At 40.3% G+C, this 22,269-nt stretch overlaps 1 protein-coding gene across 1 annotated transcript in view; it reads left to right on the forward strand.

Annotated features, from left to right (window-relative positions):
* Positions 1-22,269, forward strand: part of PXDNL (peroxidasin like) — a 430,785-nt gene that overhangs the window by 366,440 nt on the left and 42,076 nt on the right. The window lies entirely within an intron of this gene.

A 22,269-nucleotide genomic window follows, 5' to 3' on the forward strand; every position in this document is an offset into this window, starting at 1 on the left:
ACAAGGTGCCCTTATTTCTTTTTTTATGGGATTATTTTTACTCTTAAAAAAACATGCTCTTTCTCTCTATTCTCTATTTCTCTCTATTTTTCTCTCTATTCTTTGAAAAACATATAATAAGCAGAACGTGAGGATTAATCATCCATTGAGTGGCGAACATAAATTCTCAGAGAGAGGCCATTTTGAAAGCTATTTTTGAATCCTCTTTTGAAAATATAATGTGTGCATTTTTTGTGGATGTGGTTACTTCTGTTCTTTAATAAGTGCGAGGTTTTTTGTCACCCATTCTCACAGGGATGTGCAGCTGCCTCAGCTTTTTTAAAGAATAGCTTATAATTTGCCAAGTAAGTAATTTATATTCAGTACCTACTCCTATCTTGTAGCTGCTTCACTGGATACTATTAAAAAAACAAAAGCACTTAGTTTCTCCTCTTTTCCACCCTGAGGTACCACAGGGTCAGACTGCAGTGACGGCTTCTCAATAGCTTACCTCTGTCTCTGCCCCCCTGCCCCCCACTCTGCTCAGGACTTGGCCATCGTTCCCTCAAGACTCCTGGCTCTTGTGCTTCTAAATGTCTTTCAAACTTCCATACTCCTACCTGCCTTAAAGGACCTTTCGTCAACATCAGCCCTTTGACTTCATTGAATGGTTAGTATGTTAGCAAGTTCAGTTGCTGTGAAAACAGTGACTCTTAGCCACTTCATGCTAGACCACTTGGAAAATCTTCCAGAACCTCTGAACCTTCTTTTGCAGAGAAACGCAGCAAAACTACACAACCCAGATTCTGCATGTATTATTAGAGGCCTCAGATTCTTTAAATTTTTTTTTTTTCAACGTTTATTTATTTTTGGGAGAGAGAGAGACAGAGCATGAACGGGGGAGGGGCAGAGAGAGAGGGAGACACAGAAACGGAAACAGGCTCCAGGCTCCGAGCCATCAGCCCAGAGCCCGACGCGGGGCTCGAACCCACGGGCCGCGAGATCGTGACCTGGCTGAAGTCGGACGCTTAACCGACTGCGCCACCCAGGCGCCCCAAGAGGCCTCAGATTCTTAAAGCCTCCCATGGACGCTCCTCTCCCATTGATTTGGCACCCATATCCGTCCGGCACCCTCCATTTCCCCCTCGGGCCTACCACGCGTGTGCAGTGGGGGCTCGCCCGCCTTCTCTCTTGAAATGGTTGCTCCCTGAGCCAAAAGCAGCCCCAGACTGGAAACTCCCCTCTGTTCTTAGTCCTTGCTCAACTGTCCTTGTCTCCTGTCCCTATTGGAGGGAGTGACTTTGTTCTTTCAGTTACAGAAGGATACTCGACCGTTTAAATATAGCCAGGCCTCCAGAGGACCGGCATTTTCTCTCCACCTCTTATCTCTGCTCCTTTCTGTTCAGGATTTATTTTTCGTTCTCCCTCAGCTCCCTTATCTCCTGTTTTATACATATGGTGCACTGCAGACGGCTCTCTCTCAGCTCCCAAGGTCACATACAGGATTTCAGAGCACAGCCAGCCCAAGATTCCCGAGTATCGTATTTTCTCTAAACAATACTTTTAGAAGTACACCATCTTACACAGTTATACCAACTCCTGTTGCTAGACCGTAAATGCCATTTTTAGAGCCTTTCCTCTCCTGGTCATTTTCATTCCGTCACATTTCTGCCTTTCTAGGGAACGTATTAATTCAATGACGGGGTTCCAAGAGTCTGTCCTTCTTGGTTGCAGAGAAATTGTCTCATTTATCGCTGAGTCCCCAGAGCTGAGCACATGGCCTAGCGCAGTGCAGCACTTTGGGAGACACTGGGGAAGTGTGGCCGCCTGGCGAGGCTCATTTTAGCTCCCTAAGGGCCCTGGGTTTGAAGATTAGTCTCAGTTTGAAGCCTCTGACCGGACAAAGTTTTCTTAGGTGTAAACCAAGTTTTTACACTTATCCATACCAATTTACTTTTCCATCAAATATTTAGTGGCCTCAATTAACTACGATGTATTCTAATTTTATATGTACAAAGGAGTGGAAAGGTACAGCACCGCAAGCCACATGTGTGTTCGATTCTTGCATTACCTTCACCCCAATTTCAAAAAATTAAAAACTCATTCAATCAACCTTGTAGCCCTGAAACAAGGAAAACACACGACTGAGCAAATAAAAAGTGACAAGAGGCCAATTAAAAATCAGGTTGTCAGTCAGTTATACCCAGAGGTCCCGTTCTTAGAAGGCACTCAAGACCGTTCATTTAGCAAAAACGGAATGCAAAATAATTAATTCAACACTTTAAAGCATGACATTTAATGACATTTAATTTAGCATCAGTTTGGTGGATGTTATCGTGATGAGTCTTAGTAATTGTGTTTTAGAAATGAATTTCTTTCAGAATCTGCCTTTATTCCTGCCTTTGAAAATTGAGGCTATATTAGATTATTTTACCATGATAATCATTGAGGACATTTATACTATGTTATACTGTTATGCTATACATTATGGTAATATATACTAATATTATCCCGTAACTTAATTAGTCCTGGTTCTATACAAGATGAAATTATATTTGTACATACTTTATAGAACACTTTATCGTGATCAAAATATGTGCTTCATTTTATTTTTAAATTCTATTTTGCCAAAAAATATGTATCTGGATGCAATTTAGTATATTTTGCCTAAATTTCCCAATCTGACTAAACCAAAATTACATTTTTAATCATTATATGGCGACTGTAATATGTGGTGAAATGCACATTGTAAGTATACAGCGTGATGACTTTGAACAGTGTTCATCCCTGTGTAATGATCACCCGGTAAAGACCGAGAACGTTTCCTCACCTCAGAAATTTACCTCTTGCTCTTTGCACTTAAGCTTCCCACCCAGGCCCTCCCCGGCCGCCCCAGATCAGGTCTCTGTCACTGGTAGTTTCTGGGACTTCATGTAAAATGGAATCGTACCGTCTATACTCTTTTAGGCTTGGCCTGTTTTGCTCACCGTGCTTTTGAAAATTCACCCAGGTGTCAGCTGTGTCCATAGATGATATATTTTGTTGTGAACGTGAGTGGTAGTATTTGTATGGATGTACCCATATTTGTTTATTCATTCACCTGAGGTGGCCATTAGGATGTTTCCAGTGTTTATTCTGAGTGATGCTGCCAGTGAAGACTCATAGGCAAGTCTTTGTGTGGACTTCCGTGTCCGTCTCTCTTGAACGGAAGTCTAACAGTGTATTTTCTGGATCACTTGGGAGCTCTGCTTGTCTCTTCTTCAGGTTGATATTTTCCACTGATTTTTCTTTCAAGTTCACGGGCTCTTCTGCCGTCCTCAACCCCCTTTTACAAACGTCACGTGAAAGTTTCATTTCAGTTACACCGGTCCCCGAATTTACATGTCTTTACGGTTGCCAGTTCTCTGGTGACGTTTACCGAAATGATACCTCATTAAGAACGTATCTTATCTTGGGGCGCCTGGGTGGCTCAGTCGGTTGAGCGTCCGACTTCAGCTCAGGTCACGATCTCGCGGTCCGTGAGTTCGAGCCCCGCGTCGGGCTCTGGGCTGATGGCTCAGAGCCTTGGAGCCTGCTTCCGATTCTGTGTCTCCCTCTCTCTCTGCCCCTTCCCCGTTCATGCTCTGTCTCTCTCTGTCTCAAAAATAAATAAACGTTAAAAAAAAAATTAAAAAAAAAAAAAAAGAACGTGTCTTATTTAATTTGGGAGTACGTCGGTGAGAACTCCTTTAATGTCCTTTCCTGATCAGTTCAACATCACAGCCGTACTTTTGGAGTTGAGTAGCATTGACTACTTCTTTTCGAATGTGCGGACCACATTTTTTTGTTTTCTGTCTTGTAACTCTTCAATGCATATCAACTACTGGGATACCACCTTGGACTTGTATAGGTTTTTGCTTTATGGTTTTTCTCACTGGAAATATGGAAAGCCCAGGGCGTTATCCACTGGGCCTCACTGACTTGAGCGGACCAGTCTCCAAGCTCTGTCTCCCATGCAGATGCTAGGCTTTAGGCTTTCTTGGAGTGTGTTTTATCCTTGTGAGGACAGAGCCGATCCGAAGACTTGGTGTTCTGTGCCTTGCCTGTCTGTCTCAGGTTACTAAGGTGTTACAGGGGTCTTCTGTTCTGATTCAACCCCCTGTGGTCGTTGCTGTCTCTAGGACTCAGGTATTCCCCCCCCCGACTCAAGGGCTGGCCCAGCCCCTCCCAAGCTCTGGCCCCCTCCCCTCTGTGTTTCAGCAGCTTCAGCTGCTCTGAATTCTGGTCAGGATCCCTCAGCACAGCACCACCTTGAATTCTAGCAACGTGCACGGCCTAGGGTAAGTTTTCCCCAGGCACAAAGCTGGGCCTTTGTGAGAGGTTTCGCTTTCCTCAAGTCTCTTAGGTTTATGCTGCCTATTGTCCAATATCTGAAAACTATGCACTCATATTTTGAGCTCCTTTATGGTTGTTTGTAATGGAAAGACTAGTCTCTTTCTGTGGTAGGGTCCCCTCCATAAGGAAAACAAAAACAGAAACAAAAAACCTCAAGGCCACCTGGCTATGCACATACATGACAACATCCCTCACGACCTTAACATGAGACCACTTAATCAGACTGCATGTTTGTGTGTTACCATATATGGGAGACACAGAAGTAGAAAAAAAAAAAAAAAAAAAAAATATATATATATATATAAAACTACAGGGGCGCCTGGGTGGCTCAGTCGGTTAAGCGTCCGACTTCAGCCAGGTCAAGATCTCGCGGTCCGTGAGTTCGAGCCCCGCGTCAGGCTCTGGGCTGATGGCTCGGAGCCTGGAGCCTGTTTCCGATTCTGTGTCTCCCTCTCTCTCTGCCCCTCCCCCGTTCATGCTCTGTCTCTCTCTGTCCCAAAAATAAATAAACATTAAAAAAAAAACAACAAAAAAACCAAAAAACAAAAAAAAAACCTACAGAGGTGTAGTTCGGGGCTCAGTTCTTCAGTACAAACCCAACTGAGCCGTGCCGGCACGAATAAAGTTGCTTCCTGGAAAGACACGCCTCAGTGTCACAGCTCTCTGTGTGTGAGAATCCCACCACGTTTCCACTTACGACTCCACAGCCAGAAACAGAATCTTGCATTCATTCTCACGCAGGTACTTGTTTCCCCTACGATTCAGCCTTAGTGCAATTGTTTGCACAAAAGTTGTTACCTTCCTTAATTAAATCTGTATTTTATGTTACTCTCTACCTCCGCCTGACTTTTTAGCGCCATTCTCGGTGTTTTCCTCTGCTGCATTCCTGTTTTCTTACGGCATCAGAATTATGGCAGAGCACAAATTAGAGCAGGTCACCTCTGCTTAAAAACATCATGGGATTTCCTCTTTCCAATTAGGTTAAGAGACATATTAAAAAAAAAAAAAAAGTCTCCTGTACTTGGAGACAAGTCCCTTTAGACTCTGACACGAACCTACATTTCCAGCTCTGTTTCTTGTTTTGCAAGCCAAACCCCGGGCGTTCTGTGCGTTACCTGTTTCGCCGTTCACTTTTGCCCTTTCCCCGAGAACGCCATGATCTTTCTGGCATTTGTGTCTTTGCATAAGCTGTTCCTTCTGCCTGGAAAGCTTTCCTCTCCTTCACCTCCTCCGTTAAGACCACCTCAGTCTTGCAGATTCAAATCAAAGTTTTTGAATATTGTTACCCCTGCAGAGCAGACTTTTTCTCCGTGGTCTGTACGCACTTTGTTCTTCCTTACAGCAAAATACTTCTTACTGTGACTGCTTGTGTGCTCAACCTTTTCATTGAACTCTGAGCGTCCTGAAGGAAAATACCATGTCTCCTTAAACTTTCTATCCTTCACATCGGGCAGCCTTCCTATCTAACAATGCCTGGTTCTTCGCAGATATTTGTTAAATAGAGTACATATGTTTTTGTTGTTTTATTTTCTTTTTGGTTTCGAAGGATTTTAATTCTTCTTGCTTTAGATCAGGGATTTGGGCTATGTAAATCTTTACAAATAAATTTAAATTGAAGTAAATTGTAATATGTTACATAAATAATTTTTACTATATCTTAACTTAAACAACTACAAAAAAAACCCTGTAAAAATTGCAGTGTAATTTGTGATGATAACATGAATAGAATATGAGCATTGGGAATTATTTGCAACTCATTTACCAGTTAAGGAATTAAGTCTGAATTTTAAATAGGCAAGTTTATTTTCTCTTATTTTATCATGACTTCTGGCCATTAACAGTACCCAGTAGAGAATCGCTTTAAGGACAGCAGTAGTCTAACATGTTTGATCAACTTTTTATTTTTTAGCCCAAAACCTAAATAAAATACTTTGGTTGAGTATCAGACCTGATGGGTGTATGTTCATACATGACCTGTCTGTGAAGATCGCCTTAGAATAGTTAGGGCAAAAACATTCATTAAAATACTAAAAAATAAAATGTAACTAAGAATTTCCTTCCCAGCTGTCCAGTGGAAAAGTTACTTTTCAGAAGCTAAAAATATAATCAAGTCCCTGTTTTTCTCCTGTGAGCTAAAAATAGAAAATTGCTTTGCTACAAGCTCTTGAGAAGAAAAGCAAGGCTAATTTCGACTGACATATGCCTTGTTTACTTACTGTTTACTTCCCAATAAATGTTCACATGCATCCCGGCCTCTCAGGACTCAGTTACCCCTGAGTCGTGTGGAAATACAGGTAGCTTGTGCTCTGCTAAGGAAGCTCTTTGGGAACAGTGGGGGTCTTCCCAGGTCCCCGTGTCACACTGTCCCAGAACACGCCTGCAGTGTGCAGCCAGTGGGGGCGTCTCAGCGCACAGCATCTGACTTGACAACTGCAGCTTAGCTATTTCCATCACAAATCAAACATAAATGAATGCTATATTCGGATTGCCCATCAAGTCTATCCTTTTTTTCTCGGAACAGTGGGTGGTCTGTTGAAGCCGATGTCCCTGACTGCGGGCCTGTTTATTGCCAATCTATAGAACACGGTTATTTCTCAGGCAAGTGGAGCTAAGATCCATTAGTGTCAGTACCTGTAGCAAGAGAGGCACATGCTACCCTAATGTGTTGTAATCTTATATAATCTTCCCTTAGAAAAGAAAGAAAGGAGCAGTGGGGGCGCTATGGAATTATATTGTGACAGTCCCATTATCCAGTGACATTATGCTAGTGATTTAGAGGGGGGCAGGCTAACTGCCCTGAAAGTCAATTGAAGTAAGTATGGGTCTCGTTAGGCAACGATAGATCTTTTTTTTTAAGTTTTCCAAAGCTATTTTTTTTCTCTGCTAAAAAAGAAAAAAGAAAGTGACAACATAGCCACGTGTTGCCTGTTTTCCGATATAACTTGTTCCGTTGTGGTGTTTCCTACTTTTCACGTCTGTTGAGTTATTCTATGACATTGTTTTCTCCCCTTGGAGACCCAATTGTATCCTGTCTGTTAATCCTTCAATGTCCTCTCTTCTGTAATTTCACCTTTTATTTAAAAAAATGTTTAACATTTATTTTTGAGAGAGAGCGAGCACAAGTGGGGGAGAGGCAGAGAGAGGGAGGCATAGGATCCGAAGCAGGCTACGCTCTGTGAGTGCCTAGCCCGATGGGGGGCTTCAACTCAGGAACCGTGAGATGATGACCTGAACCAAAATCAAGAGTCGGCCGCTTAACCGACTGAGCCACCCAGGCACCCCTTCGCCTTTTATTTTTTAATTAAACATAAGGTTTCTTTAAAATTTTTTCTGGTTCCTTCTTGTGTCCCATAATTTTCTTAACCCCCTTGTTTCTAATTTCTTTAATTTAATAAATCCTTTTTTTTTTTCTAAATTCTGTTATCAATGTCTTAGCTTTTCTGTTTGCATGAAGAGCATTGCTCCCCTCAGTATTAGATCAATTCCACAAACATGTGTTAGGTTACTCTTATTTATAAACCAGGATTGGGAAAGGGGAAGCAGCACAGAGGAATTAAATGGCATTGCCACATTTGACAATCTCTCAAGTGCAATTTTGAGGAATCTGTCAGGTGCTGTGTCAGTCATCGTGAGGGCTCTTTTGTGCTTTGCCAAGCATCTGGAACCGCGTTTACAAAGTCAGGGGACCCAGAATTGCAGGGCTTAGCATGTATCCATACGCACATTTTATAAGCACATGTAGCCACGTGGGCATGTCACAGGCTCTTTCTAGGGCCTGGGGAGGGACCCCGGTGGTTCCAGCTCTGAAGAGTTATTTTCATTTGCCTCGTGGTAAGTCTGGCTCTGGGGCATTACTCAGTAACTAGACCTACCCACCACAGATACTTTTCCTTGTCCAAGCACGTATCTCTTAGTGTTGCTGAGTCTATGGCATCTTTGCAACGGGTGAGGCAGAGCATTGTGCCCGTTTGGGTCCGTCCCAATTTGTACCTGGGGCTCTTCCAAGGAGAACAGACAAGTGGTAATGAGAGAAAGGCCCAATCCCTTGGGGAGCCCCTGGGCAGGCCAAAGACTCCCAGGCATATGTGACCCTAGGACTAGGGCCTGTACCCCTGGACGCATGAGACTGAAATGGCACCATAAATGCTAAAACTTCAGAGTAAATGTGAATACTCCTCAATCCAGACTCCAACACAAGGTTTGGGAACCTATAGTTCACAGGCCGGCCACCTGTTCTTATAAATAGTTTTATTGTTACACAGCCATACCCATTCATTTGCACGTTAAGTGTGATCAGTTTTCCATTATAGTGGCAGGGTTGAGTAGTTGCAATAAAGATTGTGTGGCCCGAAAAACCAAAAATATCTATTACCCGCTATTTAAGAACAAGGTTGCTGATGCCTGTTCTAGTAAAATACAAACACAATAGAAGAGTGATATTCTTTAATGAATTCTTCTAATTTATCTCAAGATTTGGGAATGATACTGTTTATTTTAGGCTTATAATTTTCTCATATCAAAATAAGACACTCACATATCAAATTATCTCAAAATGGAAGTTAGGTCTTTCTTGTTAATCTTAAATTTTATGGATTTTATAAGGCAACCATTTAACACATGAGATGCTGTTTTTGTTTAAATGGTTTATGTTCCAAAATGAACAGAATAGTTCAGGTGGAACTTTGCCATGAAGACTTACCTACTTTCTAGGTCATTATTTTGTGAACTAGTGTTAACTTAGCCGAGCACAAACAGTTGACAAGTGGAGAATTTATCTGATTCCGAAGTCTAGGCTTTATCCACAGCCCAACTAGAGTAATATATAGCTCTGCATTGTTTCCTCTGATTGCTGTAACAAATTATCACAAACGTGGTGACTTAAAATGACATTAATTATCTTAGAGTTCTAGAGATGAGAAGTCTGGAATATGTCTCATTGGGAAGAAATCATGGTGTCCCTTTCTGGGGTCTCCAGGAGAATCTATTTCCTTGCCTTCCTAGCTTCTAGAGACTGCCTGCCTGCATAGCTTGGCTTGCCTACTGTCTTCAGAGCCAGCAATGGCGGTTGAGTTTCTCACATGACATCATTCTGACACTATTCTGTAGTCAACTCTCCCTGACCCATGCTTCGGGCTCTTATCTACTTTGAAGGACCTGTGTAATCACACAGGTAATCCACAGTCATCTGCCATCTCAACATTCTTAATTTACACATTTCTTTTGCTGTGGTAGTTAACATACTCCCAGTTTCCAGGGATCAGGACGTGCTCATCTTTGTAGGGGGAGGCGGAGGTGAGAGGTACATAGTCATTACACAAAACTTACCATTGCCAGTATTTTCTTTACTTTTTAAAAAATTGTCGGTGGTGGTGTTTTGCATTGGCTTTAGAACAGAAGGAGAATGCGAGAAACATTTTAATTCAGCACATACAAATAAAGACTCTGATATCAGACCACAGGAGTTCTGGGCACTCTCGGACTCCTCCTCACTGTGTCAGTCTTTGTAACCTTTCCTAGTCTCCTATTTCTAGTTTCTAAAATGAGGCTAATACTAGTCAGTGTCTCATAAGTTTGTTGAGAAGGTTACGTTACTTAAGGCAAGCCAAAGTCAGCAGAATTGTCTGGAAGCCCCCAGTGAACACTAGCTGTTTGGACATATTAGAATGCCATGTTTAAATGAAGCTGCTTCAGGTTCCAGTTGCCAGTAGTGTTGATTCAGGAGAATTAGAGAAAAATATTCTGCAAGTAAAGCTGGAAAGAGTGTGTCTCCGTAGGAGTGGGTCTTTCCTTTTCTGTTCATGGTAGCATGACATACACATGAAAGGTACACTTCAGATTGGAAGCGAAACGGATTGACTTTATATTATGCAAAAATCTTAACAGGTCGTGTATAACTCAAAAGTTTTTTTTCTCACAACATACATACCAAAGTGGAGTCGGGATGATCTCATTTGTGTAATCTCTAGTCCTGGTGTTAAAATTATTGAGGAGCTTTGGTATTCATGTCCATGACTATCAAGCAATTTCTCCGAACTTCACAATACAAAACACACTGTTGTCACTGTTGAAAATCTGTGCTTTGTGCCATTTAATTAGGGCAGCTGGTTGCCTCACTGAACAGATAAAAAGCCCAGGAGACCTTGAATGTACATCTTCACTTGTTGGCTGCAACTGCAGAAAGCAGTTGATGTGGTTTTCTGCTTTAGTGGATGAGAAAAGCAATAATAACTGTTATCATGCAGAATTCGTAGAATACACGGAAAGTATTTTTAAGTGCTTGATAAGTTAAAGGAAAGAAATGCGTGAATTAATGTTCGTACTTACCTGAGAGTATTAGAGAAGCTGTAGGACCCAGGTGACGTATCTCGTGATGTATCACCTGGTCCTTTTCTAGGCTCAATAGTGACTTTGAGAACTTGGGCTAATTTCATGGCCTGCGTAGGTTTCCAGTTCCTTAAGCGTGTTATTCATCAGCTAGGACATCGGAAACTCCTAGAACGTGCTAAAATATGCACGTTCAAAGGAGCCTTTGAAAATATTTGAGTGTGAGGTAGACATAAGCTGATTGGAATCAGTTTAGAATGTTTTTAAATAGTGAATCAAGTCAATAATTGCTTTCATTCTATAGAACACCAGATGTTCTTTGCGAATTTGGGATGGCTTGGTCAAAATCCCCATTACTGCATTAACTCTGAATGGTACTTTGTAACCTTTTTTAGCTAAGGTAGAATTTTTTAAGTGTGGCATCTATAGTCAGTGAATTCGCCAGCTTATTTTCTATCTTGAAGTACCTGAAGTAACATTTGAAAGTGCAATTAAAATATGTAAACATATTGTGCTGTATATAATATTAAATTTTTTCTTTGTTGTTCTTACCTATTCCGTTATTGGAAATAACAGAAAAGCAACTTTAAAAAGAGTATGACATGTTCTATAAAGGATTTGACTAATAGCCTCCTTTCAGTGACAGTTTGACTTTAAGAGAATTTCTTGGGAAATAACCAATTCAGTAAAGTAAGCCTCTTTTTGTTGTTGAACTTTTTCTTAGACCTATTGAATAAAAAGTAAAAATACAAAGGAGGCTTTTAAACATTAAAAAGCTAAAAATAAAGGGCAATTTTTACATGCCATAAAGGACAAAGAAACTAAAAGCCGGGGAGAAATCAGTGGTGAATGCCGTCTTGGCCCAGGAGTTATGATAGATGAACAGTGGTTCTAGAAATCAGAGGTGGGGGTTTTACTGCCCACCTAGGGCCAGGAGAAGCCTCCCACCTATTGTAGGCAGAGGGCTGAAACAGAGATGCCTGCACAAAGATGGCTTCATCTATTCAAAGGATGAAGGGAATGAGAAAAGCACTTTCCATCAGGAAAGAGGAAACAGCAAGACAGTTTCTTGACTAACCGTCAGGGGTTGATGCTGGAATGGAACACGAGGCTTTGTGGAATATTTCTGAAAGCCCGTGTTACACAGGAGAGAAATGTGAATTTACTCAGATGCCGTGATGCTGGAAAGAGCAGCAGCGTGGAGACCACCCCCGGGACGTGTGAGACCATGAAGATCTTGGCAAAAGCTCGGGTGAAATCTCCGTGTAGGTTTTCCACAAGCTGACGTGTACGGACAATCAGCAGAAAGACAAAACAGACTCCTAGGATGTTGTCTCCATCACATATGCACACCAGTTAAAAACTGATGGGGTAAGTAAATAGCCAGAAGATAGCCAGAGATGAGAACAAATGAAAAGCAGTAAAACAAAACAAAACAAAAGAATCAGGATGCGAAATCAAGGGAGATGAGGTCAGTATGAAAGATACTGTAAAGGTAATTAAGTAAGTAAAAGAATGTGTAGATACCATGTTAAAAGATACTGTGAAAGTAATAAGTAAAGGAATGAATAGATACCACATTAAAACAAAAGGAAAATGTAAGAAATACAGATATTTGAAAAATAAATAGAATTTTCAAACATGATATACAACTACTTAGAATAAAGAATTAATGAACTGGAAGAGAAACTCAAAGGGATCATTCAGCGTGTAATACTAACTGATAAAAATAATAAATCATAAGAAAGATTCAGAAACACGGGGTGCCTGGGTGGCTCATCGGTTGAGTGTCCGACCTCTTGGTTTCAGTGCAGGTCATGGGACTGAGCCCCAAATTGGGCTCACACTCAGCATGGAGCCTGCTTGGGATATTCTCTCTCTCTCTCTCTCTCTCTCTCTCTCTCTCTCTCTCTCTTTCTCTCTCAAAAAAAAAAAAAATAACAGACATGGAGAAAGATTGCAAATGCCAAATATTTATAGACATTTCAAAAGATAGAGAAAGAAATGCAGGCAAGACACAATGGAAGAGTTAATGGGAGAAGAGTTACAGAATTGAAAGACTTCAGTCCTCAGATTGAATGAGCAATGTACCCATCTACTGCCTACCTAACTTAGAGTATAAAACAAACCTGTGTCTTTGAAGCCTGCATGGTTAAGATGGGCTAGGTTATGGTCATCAACAACCACAAATCTCACAGGCTGAACTTGGCAGACATTTATTAATGGCTGACTCATGTTAAGTGTCTAACTGAAGTTGGAAAGAATAAATATAAAAGCAAAAATTAATAAAGTGGAAATGTAAAAACTGAGCGTAATTAATATATCCAATTGCTAGAAACAATAAAAACACAAAATAAGCAGACTTTTAAAAAAATTGCTGTTTTTATTTTTATGAAAATAATTTTGAAAGTCTTATTACATAAATAATTTCTTAATTGATCTTAGGATAATGAAAAATACAATGCCAAATTAGAGCCCTTAGAAATTTGAAATCGTTAGAGAAAAGCAACCAAATAGTCTCTGGGCCCTAAGTAAGGCAAACTCAAATTGTAAGGAGCACATTGTATTGTGGAACATATAAAGAGATGAAACTCTACTCAGTTTATTGGATGAAACCAGCAGACCTCTGGCAATCAACCTTAAGACAACATCAATAAAATCATATCCTAGTATCTCTTTTTTGGTAAGGAATGAAAAATGTTTAAAGTGCTTCTCCATCAAATCACGAATAGTAATAGAATAATCTAACATAATTAAAGGAGAGATGATTTCAGGAATGTAAGAATGAGTCAGTATCAATATAATGATCACAATAGAATGTCCAATTATAAAACCCATACAATCATCTGAGAATGTGACAAAGTGACATTTGGTAAAATTGAATACACATTCAAGATGAAAGTCCTAACAGCCACAACACCTACAGTAACAACAACGGCAGCATAATTCTTAGTATTCAGGGAATAGAAACATCTTTGACCCTTATATTCACCAGTGCGTTCAATTATTAATTAAGCTAATTAATAAGTATTTATGAACTGTCTGGTCTGTCCTTGCTATTTGCTTAATAACAGGCACACAGTCAATATTCTAGTGAAAAGGGCAAATAACTAGCCGTTGTGTGACCAGTCCCCTTCTGTTACCTCTGTGACAAACACTGCTGAACTCTCACAGACTCTTTCATGCTGAACCCGGATATGACCTCAGAATTCTTCTGGACGTGGTTCTCATGGCAACCAGCAGTCGCTCCCATTTGATTGGACTTCGCACACCAGAGGTGACCTCCTCACGACCCCTCACTACACCTAGTCCCATCTGGAAACCCGGGAAGGCTCTATTACCAGTAGTTTATGTGGCCTTTGAATTTCAATGCATTGCGCCATGTTGGGAAAAGCGAGTGATAGGAGATACGAAATGGGGACTGCTTATTCTCGTAATTTGCGAATTTTCACCATTTTAGAATGTTGTCTCGAAGGGAGAATTGTAAGAGGAGGTGAAGATGATGAGATGTTAGCAGTGTCAGAGTTTGTGGTGGGTTTTATTTGCTCTGTGAAGAAGAGTCACAGTCATCTGTGAAGGTGCAAGGGTAGAGCAATGGGAAGTTGGATTTGGGTGGAGAACGTCTAAAATAGTAATGGATCAGAGTGGAGGAGGTTCAGACGGAGTACCAAACCAAAATTGTTTTGCAGCTTTGGAGATACAAATGAAATTTATAAATCAAATGTTTACAGTTAAGATCAAGTAGGGTAATAAAAATGTTTATCACTTAACTGACATATAGAAAAGACTCTCCTCTATCTACTCTATATCTATCTATCTCTCTACCTACCTACCTACCTACCTATAAGCTATCTATCCATATCTTTCTATCTATATCATCTACCTATTTATCTATCTACTCTCCATCTATTTGTCTATCTATTATCTATCTTCCATCTATCTAATCTAATCTATCTGTCTTGCTACAACTACAATGACATATGGAGCAAGACTTTGGAGACTTAGAAGAAATCTCCATTTTTGTGGATACACTTTTATATACTATAGTTTGTGTTTTAAACACCTGTTTAGGCCTTCTGGTGGGCCTGTGCATTTTAGACCAGAGTCTGTCAATTAGTTCTATTCTTAATTCCAGACTAGTGTTTAGAAAACTCCAGAAGTTATTAAGAATTTGTGGATTATAAAAAGGGTTGGGGCACCTGGGTGGCTCAGTCAGTTGAGTTTCTGACTTCGGCTCAGGTCATGATCTCACGGCTCGTGGGTTCGAGCCCATCAGGGTCTGAGAACTCAGAGCCTGGAGCCTGCTTCAGATTCTGTGTCTCCCTCTCTGTCTGCCCCTCTCATGCTCTGTCTCAAAAATAAATAAACACTTAAAAAAATTTTTTTAACAAAGGGTTCATTGTGTATATGTCATAATCAGAATTAAACCAGTAGCTTATTACTGTATTTCCTTAAGTGTGGGATGCTTACCACAGGATGTATATTAGATAATTTTATGTGGTTTGTAGACATGACATTCAGTAATATTTTCTCATGCAGTGAAAAGTGTATTTCTTTTCCTCTTCAACTTATTTTTCTGTGTCCCTGGTTATGATATGATGAAAAGTCTCTTTAGGGCTTTTCATGTCTTTAACATCCAATACTTACTTGTTAAGGAATCTTTTAAATAAAAAGAGAACACTTCTTAGAACCAGAGATTTCAAAGGGTTGCTACTATGTGAGTAGAATTAATAAAAATGTTTTGTTCAGTATTTGTCTTTTATCCTGACTGTGAAAAATATACCAAAAAAGCAAATTTCTCATCTATGGCTACCACTGGGGTAAAATAGAGGAGGGATTTAATTGTTACTAGTTGCCATGCCGTAAATTTGCGGATATTATTTTCATGCAAGATACTCTTGAGGAATGTTTTTCAAATATGTTACTGTTCCATGTGCATGAGTTTCTGATGGGGACAAACCTGTCCTTTTCACGTGAGGGAGTCCTTCCTAGTCTCCATGACTCCATGACTGCAGTATCTCTGTCTTGCTCTGGATTCTCTGCTTTGGTTTTATGCTTTTGTTCTTCTATTTCTTTCTATTCTTTATTCTAGTCTTTTGCCCCTTCTCTTTCACTTTTCTCCTAACTGATCGCAAGATAGAGTTTCAATGATTATTTTTATTATTATAAAATATATAATTAGAGTCTTATAATATATAGATTATATATATGTGTACATATATTTATATATAAATTATAAATATATAATTAGTATTTTATACTCTGTACTCTGCTTCTGAAAATTTGATGACTATTAGCATTTTTAGTTCTCTATAAAATATTACGTAAAGTAGCTTAGATGATTTTCTTCATACAAAGTTGTAGTAGCAAGAAAAGTTCCTCTTCTTGTGAAAGCAAAAAATGGATTGTATTATATATTTGTTCAAAAAAAGTGATACTAATGTTTCTTAAAGACAGAGCTTTATGGTGCTCCAAAATGCATAAAATCTCAATTGTAGAGGAATTTTAAAAGAAAAAAAAATATGATGTCATTAAAATCTTTCAGGAAGCAGGTACAGTCCTGAGATAAGCTTCCGTTAAAAAGTTTTTTTGAGGAATTTCACCTCCCCGTTAAGGAACTCACATTTCTTTCTGGTGTTTAGGTGACTTTAAGTCAACCATAAAGTTACATTGGACGATGTGTCTGATGTGACTCGTCACACTGGTGACGTAATATGTGCTCATTGTTTTAATTTCTTTAATGGTCTTGTCATTTGCTTCTGTCAAATTGAAGCAATCATCCTGAGGCAGAAGGAATTTTTTATTTTGTGTGAGAGTACGCAAGGGCATGCTGCTTTTTTGAAGGACACGTTTCATATTTTTCTCTCCAAAAGCTACTAAATGATCACATTTGTTCTAAAAATTCAGAAGAGGGTCGGAAAGCTTTTCCCCAAGGACACCTTCTCCCAAGGCACCATTCCTTAGTGTTTGTGGTAAAGCCTTGTATTTGTTTCAGTAAAATTATATCTTGCTACATTATCTGTTTTTCACTTTGAATCAGGAACCATGGAGAGCCCTGAAAAAAAAAAATTCTATACAGGACCTTCTCCCCTGGTGTCTGTCAGAACCATTCAACTGAAAGGTCTTATTATTCCTCCTTCTAAAGCAGACTCGAAGTCAGACTGTTGTTAGGAAATTAGATAAAGATGGACGCTGTCATCTTTGGGGCGTGCAATCGTTCATGCCGAGGTTTGCAGATCTTTTCTTTCAGCTCTTTGTGCATCAGAATTGTAATATAAATACCACTCTCAGCGTAGCCGGACTTTGTTTATTTACTCTTCTCAGTCTGTGTCTGGCTTGTTTTGCAGTGATGGAAAAGGTTAGAAGCTAAATTCTATTAAACACAGTTAAATGTTACATTAGCAGAGCTTGGAGACCGTGAAGACGGTTTTCACACTTGCTTTGGGCATTGCACACTAATGTGCCACTTAGGCCAACGTTATGATCCCAAGCACCTGGAACGTTCCAGTTTGCTCCCGCACTGCACACCAAGGAGGGTGGTGTCACTGCTGTTGTCAGTGTAGGAGCAGCACTGATCAGGTGCCGTCCCAGATTATGTGACTTTTTACAGTCCTAACCATGCCGCCTTTGTGTTGGGTTACTCCTTTCAAGTATGGAACAAACGTTGTTGAGTGTTTGAGTATTAGCTTTGGGGAGGAAATTGAAGAAGTGAATTGAGGGGCGCCTGGGTGGCTCAGTCAGTTGACCAACTGACTTCAGGTCATGATCTCACATCCATGGGTTTGAGCCCCACGTCGGGCTCTGTGCTGACAGCTCGGACCCTGGAGCCTGTTTCGGATTCTGTGTCTCCCTCTCACTCTGCCCCTCGCCTGCTCTCTCTCTCTCTCTCGCTCTCTTGCTCTCTCACTCTCTGTCTCTCAAAAAATAAAACATTAAAACATTGGGGAAAAAAAGTGAATTGGGGCGCCTGGGTGGCGCAGTCGGTTAAGCGTCCGACTTCAGCCAGGTCACGATCTCGCGGTCCGTGAGTTCGAGCCCCGCGTCAGGCTCTGGGCTGGTGGCTCAGAGCCTGGAGCCTGTTTCCGATTCTGTGTCTCCCTCTCTCTCTGCCCCTCCCCCGTTCATGCTCTGTCTCTCTCTGTCCCAAAAATAAATAAACGTTGAAAAAAAAAAAGTGAATTGATATACCAAAGAAATTAAACATAGAAGCTGGTTTATAGTCTTACTAGGGACTAATTATAACCAAGAAAGAAGAAATACGAGGCCTAGAATTTTAAAAATTAAAAAACTAGAGCTGACATTCTCCTGAGTAATGCAGATGAATGGGTTTGGAGAACTTAGCTGATTTCAGACCTCCCTCTAATGCGGTACCAACCAATATGGTTGGTACCTATACTAAGTGTCTTTAAAAGGCTCATAGTGTTTCCTGGAGCTATGCAGTGAGCCACAATAAAAGCAGTAAGTTACAATACGGATAGGAGTGGATTGGTTAAAAGGTGAAAAACAGGGGCGCCTGGGTGGCTCAGTCGGTTAAGCGTCTGACTTCAGCCAGGTCACGATCTCGCGGGGTCCATGAGTTCGAGCCCCGCGTCGGGCTCTGGGCTGATGGCTCGGAGCCTGGAGCCTGCTTCCGATTCTGTGTCTCCCTCTCTCTCTGCCCCTCCCCCGTTCGTGCTCTGTCTCTCTCTGTCCCAAAAATAAATAAACGTTAAAAAAATTTGTTTTTTAAAAAAGGTGAAAAACAAATCCATATCAAAGGACTGACATTAACAAAGCCACGGTTACACTCTATGAGAAAGTTCAATGTTCTAATTTCTAAAACCTCAAAGTACCTTTTCTTTTATGAGCTCTGAACAATTCACGGACTTTTTTTTTTTTTTGAGAGAGAGAGGAAGAGAGTGCAAGAGAACAGGGAGGGGAGGGGGAGAGAGAGAGACAGAGACTCTTAAGCAGGCTCCGTGCCCCACTCAGGTTCTGCTGTCTCTTGATTGTTAGATCATGACCTGAGCGGAAAGCAAGAATGGGAGGCGTAACCGCCTGAGCCACCCGGGAGCCCCAGAAACATTTCATTGGAACACACGAATAAGACAATCATGCCAGCTACCATGGCTAATATTCAAAGTTGTATGGAAACCATAGTGAAGACAATAAAATAAGAAAGAGGTAACTACTGGAAGGGATAAAATAAAACTGTCATAATTATTTTTTGCAAGTTCTCTACATGTAAGGAATATAGGAAGAGTCAAATTGCGATACCAAATGAGGAGAAAAGACTAACGAAAGTTGTGCAATACGTTAGGAAAGAAAATCGTATTGTTTCTAGAGAACACGTAAGAAATAGAGTCGTGTATCTCATTCAGGAGAAGCAACATTCAGTAATTCAAATGTGTCAGTATTCTCCTAAAATGATGTATTTATTGTAATTCCAATTAAGATCTTAATAGTTTTTTGTTGTGGCATCCACAAGCTGATTTTAAAATGAACTTCGTAGAGAAAATGGCCAAGAAGGATCTAACTGAGTGATTTGATGTTCCAGTTAGCAACACTTATTACACAGCTTTTAGTAATTAACATAGTGTGATATTGATTCACGAATAGACAGAAAGACTGATAGAATAGAAAGCCACACAAAGAAATGTGCTTACACGTGGAACCGTGATATTTGAAAGTACTGCCGGGCAAATTAGTGAGAAATGAGAACATTCTCAGTAAGTGGTGCAGTAAAAATTGGCTATCCATGGGTAAAAATGATTATGGATTCCTATCTCACATGACATATGAAAATCAATTCCAAATAGATGAAGGGCTTACCTCTGAGAGGCAGAAGTTTAAAACTTAAAAAAAAAAAGTCAGAATATCTTTATGGCATTGGGGAAGAAAATGTTTTTTTAAGTAAAATTAAAAAAAATGCCACCTACAAAAAATTGAGAAAATTGACCTTAAATTAAAAAAAAATACTTTCATCAAAGTCTAACATAATGAGAGGGATTAATAAAAAAGGTCCCAAATTTGGAGGAATACATTTGAACATAGATAACCATGCATTAGCATCCAGAATATATACAGAACTCCTAAAGTGAGAAAGACGAACGCCACCCAATAGGAAGATGGGAAAAAGGCATAAATAGGCATTTTATGTAAAAAAAAAAAAAAAAAAAAAAAGCTCAGTCAATACGTAGCAGATGCCCAACTAAATAATCAAGATAATGAAAATCCTCGTGAAACACCTATTCACCCCCATCAGATGAGCACAAATTCTACAAAGGAGACATATTGTCAAGTTAGCCTTAGAAAAACAATGGTCATTGGATTCTTTGATTGGGCATCTCTTAACGTGGCCTCCTACAAAACTACGAGACTACAAAGAAGACACGTCCAAAAACACATGACTTATACATTCAGAATCCGTAGGAGACAACAATGGCATCAATTTCAAATTGCTTCAAGTTTGAAAATAATCCCCAGCTTCCAACAGAACTTCCACTGGAGCTCCACCTCCATGCAAGTGTGGGTGTGGAGAGAAGGATGGAGCATTCAAAAATCTCTGTGGACCAACGAAAGGGAATCGGCATAGATGAACTACAGGAAAAAAGAAATCTCTCTAGAAGGACAAAGTCCGACAGTAAGTGCTAAGTCTACATCACCGAATATGGCTCCAAATACAGCTCTGGTGTCTACACCAATCCCAGGGCCGAAAGTAACCAGAGATAACCATTTTTAGGGACCGAAGGAGATAAGGAGAGAGGGGACAGTGCCCCTTCATATCCGACAGGAAGCTAAAGTAGAATGAAGTGAAATGAAGAACGCCTAAGGAATGAAAGAGAAATAAAGCGTGCCAGTGCCTGCTCTCCCCTGTTGCCACCAACACTGCAATCAACGATTGCACGACTGCACGGCAGTGACAGAACGGTATGCTGCCCAACTGGAAATCCACTTCATGAAATGCCTGGGAGAAGAGGGGGCGGGGGACTTCTTTCAAATAAAGCTACGGAGCAAGAAAACAGAAATGCAAATCAATACATTACAGAGAAAAATTATCCCAGGGGGAAGAAATGGAAACAGAAGGAATCTATAATGCAACACTTGAATCTGAATTAAACAAGCACTGAAACACTCAGACAAGTACTTGGAGATATAAAAGCCCAGCTATCATCAGAAAGTAAGAAAAAAGATGCAGGAGAAGGAGAAAATCAGGGGGAGGGGGAAGGAGGAGGAGGTAGGAGAAGGAGTAAGAAGGGTCGCAGCAATGACACTGAACTAAACTCAAAAAAAATATTGAAGAAATTCAATGTGCCAAGGGCACTACCTATTAAAGTTGAAGATACGCATGTGGATATGTATCACGTATGACTTCTATATGCTTATTATGAGCGTATGAACTGTACATATATTTTAGGCAGTTTGGCATTATCTATTAAAATTAAAAGTGTGTGCGTCTATTAAAATTAAAAGTTAGTGTTGGCATGTTCTAGAGCAGGGATCCGCAAACCACAGCCCATTGGCCAAATCTCACCCACCGCCTGCTTTTGTAAAGAAAGGTTTATTGGAACACAACCGCGTCCATTTTTTTATATGCTATCTTTGGCTGCTCTGGTGAAAAAGGGAAGAGTTGACTAATGGCAAAATGTGGCACACACACTGAAAATATTTGCTATCGTATCCTTTGTCATAAAAATTTCCTAGTCTAGAGAGACCTCTGTCCGTATGAAGAAACATGGGTGAGAGTGTTCACAGTAAAATGTTGCAAACCACAAATATTCATCACCAGTAGAATGGACGACTAAATCGGAAGAGTATCCAAGGGGCTACTCTAGGGCTGAGACAAAGAACTAGTTGCAGGGGGGTACAGCAACAGGACGAATCTCCAAATAAACTGTGGTGTGAAAAGAAGTATGAACATTATGTTTCCATTTGTGCCAAGGTTAAAGCATATGAAGCTAAAGTATGTGGAGTCCATGGAATCGTACGCATGAAATAAAGTGTTAAGGACAGGTCAAGTTGTTCCCATGTTTAGGAGACAGGGAAAGACGGTCTCAGCAGCTCTCACATGGAGTCTCATGAGTACTGGTCATGTTTTCTTTCTTTAAGTGGATGGTGTGTCCAAAGCTGTTTGGCTTAAATTATCATTAGCATTATGATAGTTTTTAAATTTTAAAAATCACTTCAAATCCCAAATCTAAGGATCATTATCTTTTTATTTTGATTTTTTTAATGTATTTTTTGGGAGACAGAGAGATGGAGTGGGGGGAGGGACAGAGAGAGAGGGAGACACGGAATCAGAAGCAGGCTCCGGGCTCCGAGCTGTCAGCACAGAGCCCGATGCGGGGCTCGAACCCACAAAGCACGGGATCATGACCTGGGCCGAAGTCGGACGCCCAACCGACTGAGCCACCCAGGCGCCCCTAAGGATCATTATCTTTTTAGCAAGAAAGAAATTTATCTAACACAGTAAATTATTTCCACAAACTATTTTTTCACTCTGTTTAGCATAACTATCAAATACACTGACATGGAAATTTTTTAATGCTTAGTGTATTTGCTACATGTTTCTAGAAGAATTAGTTGGATATAGATCTGCAAACACACACACAC

The sequence above is a fragment of the Herpailurus yagouaroundi genome, unplaced genomic scaffold (genome assembly GCF_014898765.1).
Source record: "Herpailurus yagouaroundi ecotype Mexico unplaced genomic scaffold, PumYag 165, whole genome shotgun sequence".
NCBI classification, from domain to species: domain Eukaryota; kingdom Metazoa; phylum Chordata; class Mammalia; order Carnivora; family Felidae; genus Herpailurus; species Herpailurus yagouaroundi.